At 40.7% G+C, this 15,000-nt stretch overlaps 2 protein-coding genes across 2 annotated transcripts in view; one reads left to right on the top strand and one right to left on the bottom strand.

Annotated features, from left to right (window-relative positions):
- Window positions 1-15,000, bottom strand: part of LOC123506908 (bifunctional protein GlmU-like) — a 66,500-nt gene that overhangs the window by 26,413 nt on the left and 25,087 nt on the right. The window lies entirely within an intron of this gene.
- LOC123506906 (mitochondrial basic amino acids transporter-like) overlaps window positions 1-15,000 on the top strand; it is a 35,590-nt gene that overhangs the window by 1,076 nt on the left and 19,514 nt on the right. The gene's annotated exons all lie outside the window — the stretch shown is intronic.

The following is a 15,000-nucleotide window of genomic DNA, read 5'->3' as shown; positions in this document are numbered from 1 at the left end:
TGAGGTGAGGTGTTGCTGGAGTTACTGGTCAAAATCAGGGTATTTTTGTAGCTCCCTTGAGATTTTAAGAAGAGAGAGAGAGAGAGAGAGAGAGAGAGAGAGAGAGAGAGAGAGAGAGAGAGAGAGAGACAGAGAGAGAGTTAGTAAGACCTTCCTTCCGTTCAACTCTACCCTTCACTCTTCCCATCCCTGACCTCTACAATGCCACAAAAACCCCATCACAACCCGGAATCACCCCTTCAGTCCACCGCCATAGGGTTACATAAGAGACAAGAGACGGGACACAGGCGACGGTACCCTTGCCACCGTAACTGGACGGAGAAAGAACTTACAGATTACACGACCACATCTTAAATACCTAACGCGCAGATGTACAGGCAGAATTATTGACCACTTAAATATGCAATCTCCTCCCTTACACACACACACACACACACACACACACACACACACGCCCGGTAGCTCAGTGGTTAGAGCACTGGCTTCACAAGCCAGAGGACCGGGGCTCGATTCCCCGGCCGGGTGGAGATATTTGGGTGTGTCTCCTTTCACGTGTAGGTGCTGTTCACCTAGCAGTGAGTAGGTACGGGATGTAAATCGAGGAGTTGTGACCTTGTTGTCCCGGTGTGTGGTGTGTGCCTGGTCTCAGGCCTATCCCAAGATCGGAAATAATGAGCTCTGAGCTCGTTCCGTAGGGTAACGTCTGGCTGTCTCGTCAGAGACTACAGCAGATCAAACAGTGAAACACACACACACACACACACACACACACACACACACCAAGAGAAACAAGGAGAGAAAAAAGATACCACGAAAATTAAATGAAAATAAAGATATAGGTAGACAAAATATAATAAACAAAAGAGACGATAAGATACAAGAACACTGGTATATGTATGTATGTATGTATGTATGTATTTTCCTCACTCTATCACCGTTAACGTTCTCAAAGGTAAATTTATGCACCTTCTTTGTGTGTCTTAATGTTGCGGGCTACCATCGGCGGCAGGTCAAGCAGTGGTGGTGTTCTTCAAGGGGGCAGGGGTGGTGTGGGGACGGCAGGTGGTCACGTTTATAAATAGCACGTGATGTGGAGAGAGAGGGAGTGAGCGCTGGCCAGATAGAAGAGATGGGAGGGAGAAGAGATATATTTGTAAGGAAAATTTATCTTCTTAGCTTTTCAGATTTTTTTTTGTTTGCAGTGAAGAAAACAAAGCGAATTATTGTCGGATTTTCTTCTTTTTCTTTCTTTTTTTCTATTAAGTTGAGTTTGCCTTGTGATTTCTCTCTCTCCCTCTTTCCTCCATCCCATACCCTTTCTCTTTCTCTTTCTTTCTATTTCTCTCACCCATCTCTTCCTCTAAAACATTAAACACTTCCTGATTCAATAAAAAAAAAGGAAAAAGCAAAAAAACACCATCAATTAACATTAACAACAATACATAACGAGAGAGAGAGAGAGAGAGAGAGAGAGAGAGAGAGAGAGAGAGAGAAGACTGATTAATAACACTTGGGCGCTGCTGAAACAAGGCTACCCGACGCCGGACGATCAAATACAAGCAGAACAGCGCAAGGGCAGCGGAACTCAGCAGGTGAAGGAGGTAGGGCTGTACTGTACGAGGGGGCAGAGGGCTGTGGGGGAGGAAATAGAGGGGAGTAGCATCTGCGGTGACTGGGCGGGTAGAATGAGGCTGTGGAAGTCCTTAGAATGAGTGAGTGAGTGTGTGTGTGTGTGTGTGTGTGTGTGTGTGTGTGTGTGTGTGTGTGTGTGTGTGGGTGTGTCTTTTGTAGTGGTGTTAAGACGGGTGGGGGGGGAGGCAAGAAAGGAGGAAAGGAGGGAGATAAAGATATAATTGGAGGAAGAACGAGAGAGAGAGAGAGAGAGAGAGAGAGAGAGAGAGAGAGAGAGAGAGAGAGAGAGAGAGAGAGATGGAGGAAAGAAGGGTAAAATTAAGGAGACATACATAGCCAAACAAACGAAAAAAAACAATAAAAATAAAACAGATAAAAAGACGCGATAAAAACATAATTAAAACGATGAAAAGATAATAACGTTGTGTTTTCCTGGTGTGGTGTGTGGTGTGGTGTGTGGTGAGCTGATGAATGTGGTGCAAGGAAGCTAGATAGACCCTTTAGCTTCCTTGGTGTGGTGTGTAGTGTGTGATGACCGGTGTGGTGTGTGATGAGTGCGATGAGTGTGATGAAATCTGGGTAATGGCTGCAGAATCATGTGTGGTGACGTGTGGTGATGTGTGGTGACCCGAATACTGGTTGCTGCGATGCGTGTGTCGTGCTGAGTTAGCGCTGTGTCATGAGTGCGGTGATGATGCGGTACAAACATTGAGGTTAGCTTGTTACATAGTTATCAGGTGACACACTATACAATGACCAACATTTCCAAGTATTTCACCACCTTTCCTCCCTTTCAAGCGGCTCCTGTGAAGATTATTGCAATGCTATTACAGTTATCGAGGGAATTATTAGGAAAAAGAGAAATAAATGAGAGAGAAAAAGGAAGGAAAAAAATAAGAAAAGAGAGTAAAAGTGGAGAGAGAGATAAATAAATGAGGGAGAAAAAGGAAGGAAAAAATAAGGAAAGAAAGAGTAAGAGTGGAGAGAAAGAGAAATAAAAAAAAAAAAAAAAAAAAGGGGATATTAGTTAAAAGAAGGGAATGAAAGTAAAGAGAGGGAATCATTACAACGTCACTGATAGACGAAAAAAAACTTAATATTTTAAAACATTTTGACGATTTGCCTCAACGTTTAAGTGGTTCCAATTGAAGTTATTAAGATCTTGAAGCGAATTAATGACATCAGTGGACCAGTGGTAGTCTATCATGTATCCCTTACCTTGGTGCACGTCAGGGTCTTTTAGTTAGTTCTTTTATGATAACAGTGATATCTTAACATTATATTTAGCATTTCATTATCCTGCGTCAGCTTTTTAACTAAGTAAACTAAACAATAATAATAATTTTCAAGGTTGGTCTTATCTTTCGTAGAGATGTACCGATGCATCGGTATCGGTATCGGAATCGGCGATATCCGCCCTTTATTCGGGTATCGGTATCGGTATCGGCTTATTTTATGCCGATACTTCCAATACCTAAAAGGAATTTACTACTTAGTGATATATTCGATATAAGATATTGATGATACCAAATTAATATAATACGGCGTATTAAGTTTCCGTGGTGATTACCGTATGTCATAGAATACTGTTTTCTGTGGTAATAAGCCACAACCTCTAAATTGGACGTGTATGAAACGCGTATAGGCTGAACTCCGGCATCCTGTCACATGGTCGGTCATGAGTCACCACGCATTCTCACTGTCTCTCAGTCAGACGCTGCTCCTCCACCCACACAAAGTTCACACAGGTGAAAAGCTTATGTTTTTAACTATAATCTAAGAATGTCAAACTTCAGATATTGAGAATCCAACAAAAATTTGGTATATATATATATATATATATATATATATATATATATATATATATATATATATATATATATATATATATATATATATATATATATATATATATATATATATATATATATATATATATATATATATATATATATATATATATATATATATATATATAGTTAGGCATTTTGCATTATTGTAAATAACAGCATATTCTTATTTGATTTATAATTAACAGTGGTAGTGGTAGCCTTTTCCAAGATATCATACTGGAATAGGTGGAAGCTCGAATTATATATGTATATTAATTTAATTATTTTGAGTATACTTAAGTTTAATTTTTGAGTTACTTGTGTTAACCTAAGGATGTAAAAATTCCATAACTAAGAAAGTAACGATTCTGTTTTGTAATCATGTGCATTGTGTATAATTTGTTGCATATTAATTATTTAAGATCATAGCAATACACTAGAAATTTAGAATAAACTAAACTTTTTCTATTTAATTGAAAAGATTAGGTGAAAGCTCATTTTCTGAATTGGTCTACTAATGTCTAATGAATTAATATCAAAGGATGTCAGATTTAATTAAAGAGAAACATACACAACAAAATGAGTTTCTTTTGCTAATATTTTGTGTCTGTTTTACAATTTTAATAATTTTAAAAATATTTTTGATCGCCAAAATATCGTCAATAAAATTAATAATGAAAATGCACAAGACCAAATGGTCGCTAAAGGAGTAAGAAGTAAGAATTTAAAATAACTGACAAGAATCAGAAGACTGAGAAGATATTCATTCCAATTACTGAGTAATTTACCTTTGCAAATGGCTTCAAAAGCTTCTAGAATTGCTCCTATTTCACAAACGTTCTCAGAAGGACTTACAGCATCCCCAAAACAAAGCCTCCCATCTGATAACGCTCGCCGTCCACCAACTCATCCTGGTGTCCAGTGCAGTAATCACTATAAGTAGTAGTATCGGTATCGGTGGTATCGGTATCGGTAGTAGTATCGGTATCGGCCCAATTAGGTGGTATCGATATCGGTATCGGAATCGGCCAAAATTTTGGTACCAGTACATCTCTAATCTTTCGCATTTCAGCATCTTTTAGTTAGTTCTTTTATGATAACAGTGATATCTTAACACTATTCAACACTTTAATATTTTGCGTCACCTTTTTATCGAAGTCTACTGAACAATAATAATGTTTTTCAAAGGTTAGTCTTATCTTTTGTATATCAACGTCCTGTTTTTCTTTATTTAGTTCTTTTATGGTAACATTGATATCATAACACTTTTATCAGTATTTCAATATCTTGTGTCACCTTTTTAACTAAGTCAACTAAAACTTTTCACGGTTAGTCTTATCTTGGTGCATATCGACGGTTTTTTTTTATTTATTTAGTTTTTTTATGGTAACAGTTTTTTTTTTATGTAGGGAAGAGGGCCAGCCAAAGACAAAACAGCGATATCATAATACCTTTTTCAGTATTTCAATATCTTGCGTCACTTTTTCAACTAAGTGTACTAAAGAATAATAACACTTTTCACAGTCAGTCCTATCTTGGTGCATATCAACGTCTTTATTTAGTTTTTTTTTCATGATACAAGTAATATCAAGATTTATTTTACCATTTTAATATCTTATGTCACTTTTTCAACTAAGTGTACAAAAGAATGATAGTTTTCATGGTTAGTCTTGGTGCATATCAGCGTCTTTCTTTATTTAGTTCTTTTATAATACAAGTAATAATTTTTTCTTTAACATTTCATTATCTTACTTCACCTTTTTAGCTAAGTCTACTAAACAACACTAACACTTTTCAAGGTTGGTCTTATGATAACAGAAGTCAACGTTACCGAGAGAACATTCACGGAAGTTATTCTGAATACAGTGACAGTTAAGCAGTGTTTCCGCGTCACTAGCAGGAAACAACACGGCGAGAATCTCATTAGTAACATCTGGCCTTTGTGGGGGAAAAAAAAAATAATTCCTTGTTGGGAGAGAGAAAGCGATTAATTGTTATTAGTGACGTTGTGGCAATGAGAGAAATGCCGCGCAATGTAAGGACCAGTACTCAGAAACGTAATGCGCTCTCTCTCTCTCTCTCTCTCTCTCTCTCTCTCTCTCTCTCTCTCTCTCCATGGGTATTTTCAAAGGCCATAGAGATGAAATGCCGGATTTTCAAGACTTAATGATGAGAGAGAGAGAGAGAGAGAGAGAGAGAGAGAGAGAGAGAGAGAGAGATTTAATATAATAGTCTGGCTAGCAGGAATGTAGACAAGTGTTCTATTTCATGGCCCATTAATACGTTAAGACATGGATAGTTTTTTTTTTCTATTTATTATTTTGTTTTATTCTTAAAGTTCAATTCCTTGTTTCTCTCTCTCTCTCTCTCTCTCTCTCTCTCTCTCTCTCTCTCTCTCTCTGGTCCTACTTCCTTTGCTGTATTCTGAAATGTATAGACGCATTTCTGTGTCTCCTCCAGGCGGCGCTGCTGTGGGTGGGGGGGGGGATTAAGACTTAAGAGGAGCTTTGATACTCTAGGGACGTGCCGCACTGTAGGGACTGATGTCTAATTGGTAGCTGATCCGCCTTTACCAAACTATCAATCTGTTTATTATCATTCCTTTTTATAATTCTTTGCTTCGTCTCAGAATGTTTTGTTTCGCTTCACGAGGACGCACGAATTCAGGCAGCGGTGTGTTGTGTGTTCGTTGATTATTTGGTCAGTCAGTCAGTCAGTCAGTCAGAGGGTTGGATCCTGATGTTAAGAGTATTGTTTTGGGTATTAAGTAATGTAGTTAATGCTTATCTCATGTGTTACTGGGGCTGGATCCTTTGTCAGTTAATGATCTCACTAACTGACAACCAACTAATTAGCTAAACCAATTCAGTAACCAGTTTTTTTTTTTTATGTAAGAGAGCCAACAATTTGTATTTTTGTCAGCTCACTACCTCGCTAACTGACTAAACTGAGTAACTAACCGAAACTTAACTCATCCTAACAAAACCAACTAGTCTAACTTCTTAAACTAATTCACTAACTTTCTTTTCATGTAAGAGAGCCAACAACTTGTACTTATGTCAGCTAAATATCTGACTAACTAACTAACCTAAACTTAACTAATCCTAACAAAACCAACTAGTCTAACTACTTAAACCAATTCACTAACTTTCTTTTCATGTAAGAGAGCCAACAACTTGTACTTTTCTCAGCTCACTACCTGGCTAACTGACTAAACCAACTAACCCCAACCCAAACCTAACCTGACCAACTAACTAACTACCAAACCAATTCACTAACTTTTTTCATATATAGTAAATGTAAGAGGGACAACAAATCTTTAGATAAAACAAAATCACCCTCTTGAATACCGGGTCCCGTAATAATGCCACGAATTAAAGATAAAAGGCACTCATTCACCGGGTTAAATGTGCAATTAGGTAAAGATGGATTGTATAAAGCGCAGCAATATTCACCCGGTAAACTGTGGTGGTTGACTGTGTGACAATCCTGGAGAGTGAAAATAGACGATAGTTGTATAGATTAAAGTGAAAAAGTATTTAAAAACGTACAATGCCTAACTACGGTAATCTTCATGTTGCTTAGGTTAATTAATTTAGTGAAACTACTTGAAGAGTATATGTGGGAAGCGCTGTTCACCTTCCTCCCATTAGTGGCGCAGGCAATTTTATCTATAGTGGTACCCATATTAGGGCCCATATCACTACTCAAGCACATCTTTGGTGTATCATGGTGACATGTTGGTGACTTTAAACCATAAGACAAAGGGGTATGTGGTGGGATTCGAACCTATGCGTGGACGTCTGCCCGATCCCACGCTCACACACCTCTTTGACTTATACACCTTCCTAACTCACAACACCTCTCTGACTCACAACACTTTCCTGGCTTACACACCAACTGACTCACACACCTTACTGACTCACACACCTGACTCACACACCGAACACTTGAGTCTAATCCAGCTTATCTTCTGCATCACGTCCATGGCCAGCTAAATTTAATTCCTCTATTTTTTTTTTCTCGCATTAGAATTTAGTCGCCAAGAGCTGAAACTACAAAAAAAAAAAAAAAAAAATTACACATCCAGGGATTACCAGTTGGACTAAAAATAACAATAACTATAGCAGTATGTAAAGAAAAAAAAAAGGCTCTGGATATTCTCGCCAAGGTGTACTACAAAGTGGTTTTAATCTGAAGGGCAACGTGTTAACAGCCACTACAGTTATCCCAAATATCAGTCTGTGTCTATTTTAGTTTGGCTTGGGAGAAAAAAATACACACGACAGGTCTTGATGTGTTTTTGACGGTTTTATTGGTGGTAGTCTGCCATTCAGTGAGTTAGTCCAGTAAAGAATCAGTCAGTCAGTCAGTTAGTAGTTATAGTCATACACTTATTCATTATGTCAGCAAGTCAGTCTGTCAGTCGGTAAGTCCATTAGTTATTCAGTCATTCAATCAGTTAGTTAGTCAGTCTATCAGTAGTTATAGTGAAGGACTCATTCATTAAGGGAGTGAATCAGCCTGTCAATCAGTTAGTCCATCAGTCATTCAGTCATTCAGTCAGTAAGCTAATCAAACATTCACTCATTCAACCAGAGAGTCAGTCAGTCAGGATGATGATGATGATGATGATGATAAGGAGGAGGAGGAGGAGGAGGAGGAGGAGGATAAAGAAAAAGAAGAAGAGGAGAAGGAGGAGGAGGAGTAGGGAGAAGAGGAGGAAAAGCTATTTTCTCAGCACCTATTATTCCCTTGATTATAGCAAGTATCTTTCAGGTGTTTGTGAGGCAATGAAACTCAGGTGTTCTATAAACGTCCAGGAGTGTGCAGTTTTCTTTACACTCACCTTAAATTACCTACCGTCTTCCTAATGATCACCTGTACTGCAGCCACTACCTTAGACAGTGCTACCAACCCTTGCAACACCAAACTAAGATCCGTATTCAGAAACGCTTTGCTCTCTCATCATGGCTATTTTCAAGGGCCAGAGAGATGAATTGCCGAGTTCTAAAGTCCTTCTCCTTTTGATAATGTGAGAACCATGTTTGATATATCACTAGAACCATAGAAATACCCACAAAAACCCTTGGTGGTGGTGATGGTGGTGGTGGAGCTAGTGGTGGTGCATGATTGATGCATATGGGTAATTAAACACTCCACTTGCGCCATTAAAGGGAGTTGTGTGAAGCGGTGTTGAATTAATTGATGATGCTGATTTAAAATGTTTCACTGCAAGATCAATTAGTCTGTAGTTTCTAGTTTGTGGTTCTTTTTTTTTTTTTTTATGTAGTGAAGACACGGTGCAGGAGTGTCTCAGAATACGATCTTATGCTTTACACGTTTGAGATGTTGTGACGTGATGTTCCTTTCCACTCATCCAAAGCTGCGATGTCAGTGATTTCGAGCGCCAATGTTTGTGTTTAACCCCTTCAGTACCATGACGCGTTTCCACATTCATTCTGGTCACTATTTGGCGACTAAATTCACCTTTAGGAACTCATGTGGGGGGATTAAAATAGTAAAGACTGTCCATTAATCTTTCCGCCATAGACCCTTCCTAATGTGAATAAAATCGTCTAATCGTACACAAAACTTATGGTAAAAATGTGTCCCAGTATCGAAGGGGTTAAAATAGTAAAGACTAGCCATTAATCTTCTGACCTCCACAAACGCTTCCTAATGGAAATCAAATCATCTAATCGTACACAAAGCTCATGGTAAAAATGTGTCCCAGTACTGAAGGGGTTAATGTTTACTTGCAATGGGATGAAGGTGAAGTGCCTGAAGTTGTGAAGTGAATTATAAACGTGAGGTGATATGCTGTTTGCTATTATTTTATTCACCTTTATTCTTTCTTTTCATTCATCATTTATAGCGTGATATTATATGATACTTATTATCGTTTATTCATTTATTTATTTTCTTTCGTTTATCATTGTTTTGTTCGATACATCTTTGGCGATGGTCATGGTCTGTCTGTCTGTCTGTCTGTCTGTCTATCTGTCTTTCTGTCTTCCTTATTTTTACTGCTTCTGCCTGTTTGCTTATCTGTTTATCTGTTTATCCGTACATCTCTTTTGCGTGTGTTTTCTTTTCTCTCATTCTCTGTTTGTTTTGTCTCTCGAGCTTCCTCTGTATATCTGTCTGTCCATTTGTGTGTCTGGCTGCCTGTCTGGAGTGCGTCTGTCTGTATGTCTCATGAGTGTCTTTATCCCCTGACGCGGCGGAATCCTCGTTAATTCATCATTGGAATCACAAAATGCTTCACAATCCAATCACTTTCAATAGCTGTTAAAAAAAGGAGAGCTAAATTGTTGTTGTTGTTATTGTTGTTGTTATTGTTAGTGGTGTGTGTGTGTGTGTAATGTAATGCTGGGGAATACGAGAGACGTTTGGTGGTGGTGGTGGTGGTGGTGGAGGTGGAGGTGGAGGTAGTGGTGGTGTATGATTGGTACATATGGGTAATTAAACACTCCGCTTGCGTCATTAAAGGGAGTTTTGTGAAGCGGTGTTGAGTTAATTGGTGATGTTGATTTAAAATGTTTCACTGCAAGATCAATTTGTTTCTTGTTTAGTTATTTTTTTTTCTTTTCTTTTCACTTTCCAACCTTCCTTCCTTCCTTCCTTCCTTCCTCCTTTCCTTTCTATCAACATTTCTATTTTCTTTCCTTCCATTCAAACTTTCCTTTCTTTCTTCCTTCCAACTTTCCTTTCTTTCCTTTTCCTCATAAATATAAACTTTTCAATGGTTATTTTCACCAGATATTTGAAATCAGTGACACAATACTTTCTTCATTCTCTCACCTTTATCTTGTTCAATGTTCATAACTTGTGCTACTGTCACTTGCATTTTTTCGATAGTAAACTACTTAAATGTGTGTGTGTGTGTGTGTGTGTGTGTGTGTGTGTGTGTGTGTGTGTGTGTGTGTGTGTGTGTGTGTGTGTGTGTGTGTGTGTGTGTGTGGGACAACAAGGTCACAAGATTTACATTACAGCAGGTGAAAAGTTAATGAGAGAAGCATTACAGTATTGGGATGGTGTGTGTGTGTGAGAGAGAGAGAGAGAGAGAGAGAGAGAGAGAGAGAGAGAGAGAGAGAGAGAGAGAGAGAGAGAGAGAGAGAGAGAGAGAGAGAGAGAGAGACAGACAGACAGACAGACAGAGAGAGAGAGACAGACAGACAGACAGACAGACAGACAGACAGACAGACAGACAGACAGAAAGAAAGACACAGAGAGAAACCCAAAAGAAAGAAAAACACACCTCACACCCAGCCGATCTTTCCTGTCACCACCCGCCAGCCGACGCACCCTCACCACCTCAGCCTATCCCCCCCCCACTAGCCACCCCAGATCACCCCACCTGAAGTAGAATGCTTGGCCGTTCACGTGATGCTTTCGTGGCCTTGTCGTGATGCGCCTCTGATCCTCCGTGGCTCTTGGGAGGGAACTGAACACCCCCCCCCCTTTACACTAACCCCTCACAACCACTCCCTAACTCCCGGCTTTCTGGTTCTGGAAGGTTCTCTCGGCCTCCCTCAGCCTCTACCATGCACGGCCCCCTCAAGGTTCAGTGGTGTGTGGTTGCCAGCTTGTCTTTTGCAATGGTATCCGTGTGAGCGCTCATAAACTCCTAAGCTGCATTTACTCTACTCTTAAAAGCCTCTAATTGAAAGTTATATGTCCTATGCAAAGGTATCCGTGTGACCGCTCTAACGGACATATTCAGAAACGCCTGGCTCTCTCACCAAGACAATTTTCAAGTCCCTCATAGACGACTAGCAGGGTTTTCAAGACAGTTTCTCCTTATGATAGACTAGAAATCTTGCTAATCCATCACCAGATCAATAAAATACCTATAAAAACACGAGTATCTTCAACTAGAGCCTTTGAAAACAGTCGCCGTGAGAGGGCAAAGTGTTTCTAAATACGGATCTAAGACTCTCCTACGGTACAACAAACACTACTTTCAAAGCCTCTACTGAAGGTGTGTGTGTCTGTCTCTCTCTCTCTCTGTGTGTGTGTGTGTGTGTGTGTGTGTGTGTGTGTGTGTGTGTGTGTGTGTGTTAGGGGTGTAAAGTGTGGTATTCGGCTTGTCTTATGCAATGCTATCCGTTTGGACGCTCTAAGACTCTCCTACGATACAACACTACTTTCAAAGCCTCTAGTTGAAGGTGTGTGTGTGTGTGTGTCTTAGGGGTGTAAAGTGTGGTATTCGGCTTGTCTTATGCAATGCTATCCGTTTGAATGCTCTAAGACTCTCCTAGGGTACAACTCCACTACTTTTCAAAGCCTCTAGTTGAAGGTGTGTATGTTAGGGGTGTAAAGTGTAGTGTTCGGCTTGTCTTATGCAATGCTACCCGTTTGAACGCTCTTAACCTCTCCTACGCTGCATCTCCTTTACTTTTCAGTTATGTGTTATGAAGGTAGTGTGTGATTGCCTACTTGTCTTATGAAGTGGTATCTGTTTGAACACTCTTAAACTCTCCTACGCTGCACCTTCCCTACTTTTCAAAGCCTCTAGCTGAAGTTCTGTGTTATGAAGGTAGTGTGTGATTGCCAGCTAGTCTTATGAAGTGGTATCTGTTTGAAAGCTTTAAAAGTCTTCAGCGTTGCCTATACATTAATTTTCAAAGCCTTTACGGTAGTTGAAGTTCTGCGATATTGAAAGTAGTGTGCGACTGCTAGCTTGTCTTATCCACCTTTTTCTTCTGATTTTTTTCTTATTAATCTTTGCCAGCTTGTCTTATGCACTTTTTCCTTCTGATTTTTCTTATTAATCTGTCACTAGAATCAATAAACTGCCCCTGAAAATCACTACTGGTATCTATTTGTTCCGCGTTCTAAAACCCTCCTGGCTGCATCACTACTACGTTCAAAGGCCCTCTAGTTGAAATTATACTGGTACTTAAGGATGTTTTTACGATTCCACAGGCAGATTAACAAGATTTTTTACGGTACTCTCAGGAAAAGGACTCTTAGGAACCCAGCTAATCATCTCTGTGGTCTTTGGAAGTGGCCATGGTGAGAGGGCAGTTTTTTTCTCCTTTTTTTTTCATCCATGCCTTGTTCTGATACTGCCTCGTCTCGTCTGGTGGCGGAGTGCATTGTCTCATTGGTCGAAAGTTGTAGTGTGACTTTTGTTGCTACCTGGACGGCTCAGGAGTTTTTTTCTTTCCTTCTTTTTTTTTTTCTTTTTTTTTCTATTATCATCTCGTGAGGGGTAATACTTTGGTTGTGTCATAGTCTCTCTCTCTCTCTCTCTCTCTCTCTCTCTCTCTCTCTCTCTCTCTCTCTCTCTCTCTCTCTCTCTCTCTCTCTCTCTCTCTCTCTCTCTCTCTCTCTCTCTCTCTCTCTCTCTCTCTCTCTCTCTCTCTCTCTCTCTCTCTCTCTCTCTCTCTCTACTCTTCAGTTTTCATTTCACTTTTCCTCTATCCCTTTCATTTCCTTGTGTTTTTCCTCGTCATCCTCAGCCCGGTGGTCTCTCGGCTTATAAAGTTTGAAAATACTCTTCGGAAATTCACACTTTTCTGCTTTCTTCATTAATTTATAGAACATTTTATTCTTATCATATTTCTGTTATCATTATTCATATTTTGGGTGTTTTAAACTCATTTTTCTCTCTCTTTTTTCTTGGTGGTAGGATGAAATTGTTACCCACATTGGCTTTCTTCGTTTTCTTCATTGCAATCGCACAAAAGGAACAATATTTTCATTCAGACAGCTAAAGCAAAGACACCTGGAAGATTCTAACCTACTTTTTTTTCCATATTTCATCCTTTGACCACAAGAAATACATATCGTCAACAATATCTTCAGTTTTTTTTTCTATTTTTATTCGTATTTTCCCACAAGAAATACATCTCGTTAATAATTTCTTCGTTTTTCTCTATATTCCTTCGTGTTTTTTCTTGTAACACAGAGCAAATACATCCAGTCGTACGTGCATCACTTACAGACAGGCTAATGTAACCAAGTCTCCTTTGTCTCAAGAGGAAAATTACCACAACAGGTTTCTCTCTCTCTCTCCTCATCCCTCCATCCCCTTCCTCCCTCTCTCCTCTCCGCGCCCTGTGTTTCTTGTTTCCAGACGCTCCTCTGGCCTGGCGCCTGTTGCCGGGAGAAGCTCATGGAAAAATCCCACTCTCTTCCTCTTCCCCCTCCCTCCCCGTCCTAAAGCTTCGTCTGCCTCCTCTCACACTTCTTGCCGCACCCCATTTTCTGTTGGAGATTTCTAGTTTTCTATAATGCTTGTTGATTCGCCGGTGTGTTTTTTGAAAGGTCTATTTTGATGTCTTTTCGTCTTTCTCCCAAATCTGACTTATCTTCCTGTTTTCTTCCTTAATCTTCTTCCCTTCCTTCTATCCACTGTTGGTGTAATTTTCCTCCTTTCATTTCTTTATCGGGACACCTCATCCCTCCCTCTGCTCTCTCTGCTCCCTCGCCCCCCCACACTCTCTCATTCACTTGTTTCCTTCGCCGTCTCCACCTCTACATGATTCCTTATCTCCACATCACAGCGCCGTCCCTGGAGGCCCCACACCTGCCTCCCTTCGTCTGCCTTTCCGAGAAGATCCATAATCTATCACCTGTCTTCACCCCCCCAAATCTACCCTTTCACCTAAACACCCCTCCCCTTCTCACTACCTCTTTCTTCCTGGCACCTCCCTAACTCCAATCGCCACCACCCTGGGGCGCGCCTCACCTTTCAGGCTTAACACTATATAGGCACCCAGGAGCAGAATAGCTTTGTCTCGTGATGGTCTCGTGCGAGAGGCAGAGGAGAAATTCCTCGTTTACTCCCGAGGGCAAGGGAGAAAGAAATGGGAGATGATGAAGTGGAGATAGTTGTTGGGAGGGAGGGAGAGAGGGAGGAAGGATGGGGGTGAGGGAGGAACTTGTACTACTGTTGGGTAAGAACCAGTTTAAGTTAGAGGGGGGTATCTGAGCGAGGAGAAGTAAGGGAGGTGCAAGGTGTGTTAGGGGTGTGTAGGAGGGAGGGGAAGGGGGGGAGGCGCGGGTACCAGGACGTGTTCAGCATCCCTGAGGCGAGGAATTTTCCCAGGGAGGAAGTCAGGTCGTCGCAGCGTGAGTGGAACGGAGTGCGAGCGTGGGAGCCACGGGTGCCCCACGCTGCCGCACGTGTGACCCCGGTCACTGGCTGAACACTGACACGGTGGCGGGGGGACGGTGCCTCGCCTTACGTAAGCTGGCTGGGCCTTTGAGTGCCGCCATGTTTTCATATATAGGTCACTACAAATGCCCCGCGCTGAGGCAACACAACCTCTCGCCGCTGTTCGTCCTATAAGTATACTCATATATTGGTGACATAAAGACTCAAACAAATCATTCCTATCTCAGTAGCAGTCTTCGTTCACCATTTCAGCAGCAGGCTTGGTGCGGTGTGCGGTTCGCTTCGGACTCAGCGTTTCTCGCCAAAGAGAGAATATTAAACGAGCTAAAATGGAGAAAGAACAAAAGTCACCTTAAGGAAGTGGTGGTTGAGTTGGACTGGTGCCAACGCCTCTCTCTCATG

The sequence above is a fragment of the Portunus trituberculatus genome, chromosome 21 (assembly GCF_017591435.1).
Source record: "Portunus trituberculatus isolate SZX2019 chromosome 21, ASM1759143v1, whole genome shotgun sequence".
Taxonomy (NCBI): domain Eukaryota; kingdom Metazoa; phylum Arthropoda; class Malacostraca; order Decapoda; family Portunidae; genus Portunus; species Portunus trituberculatus.
This window is presented reverse-complemented; position numbering and strand designations above follow the sequence as displayed.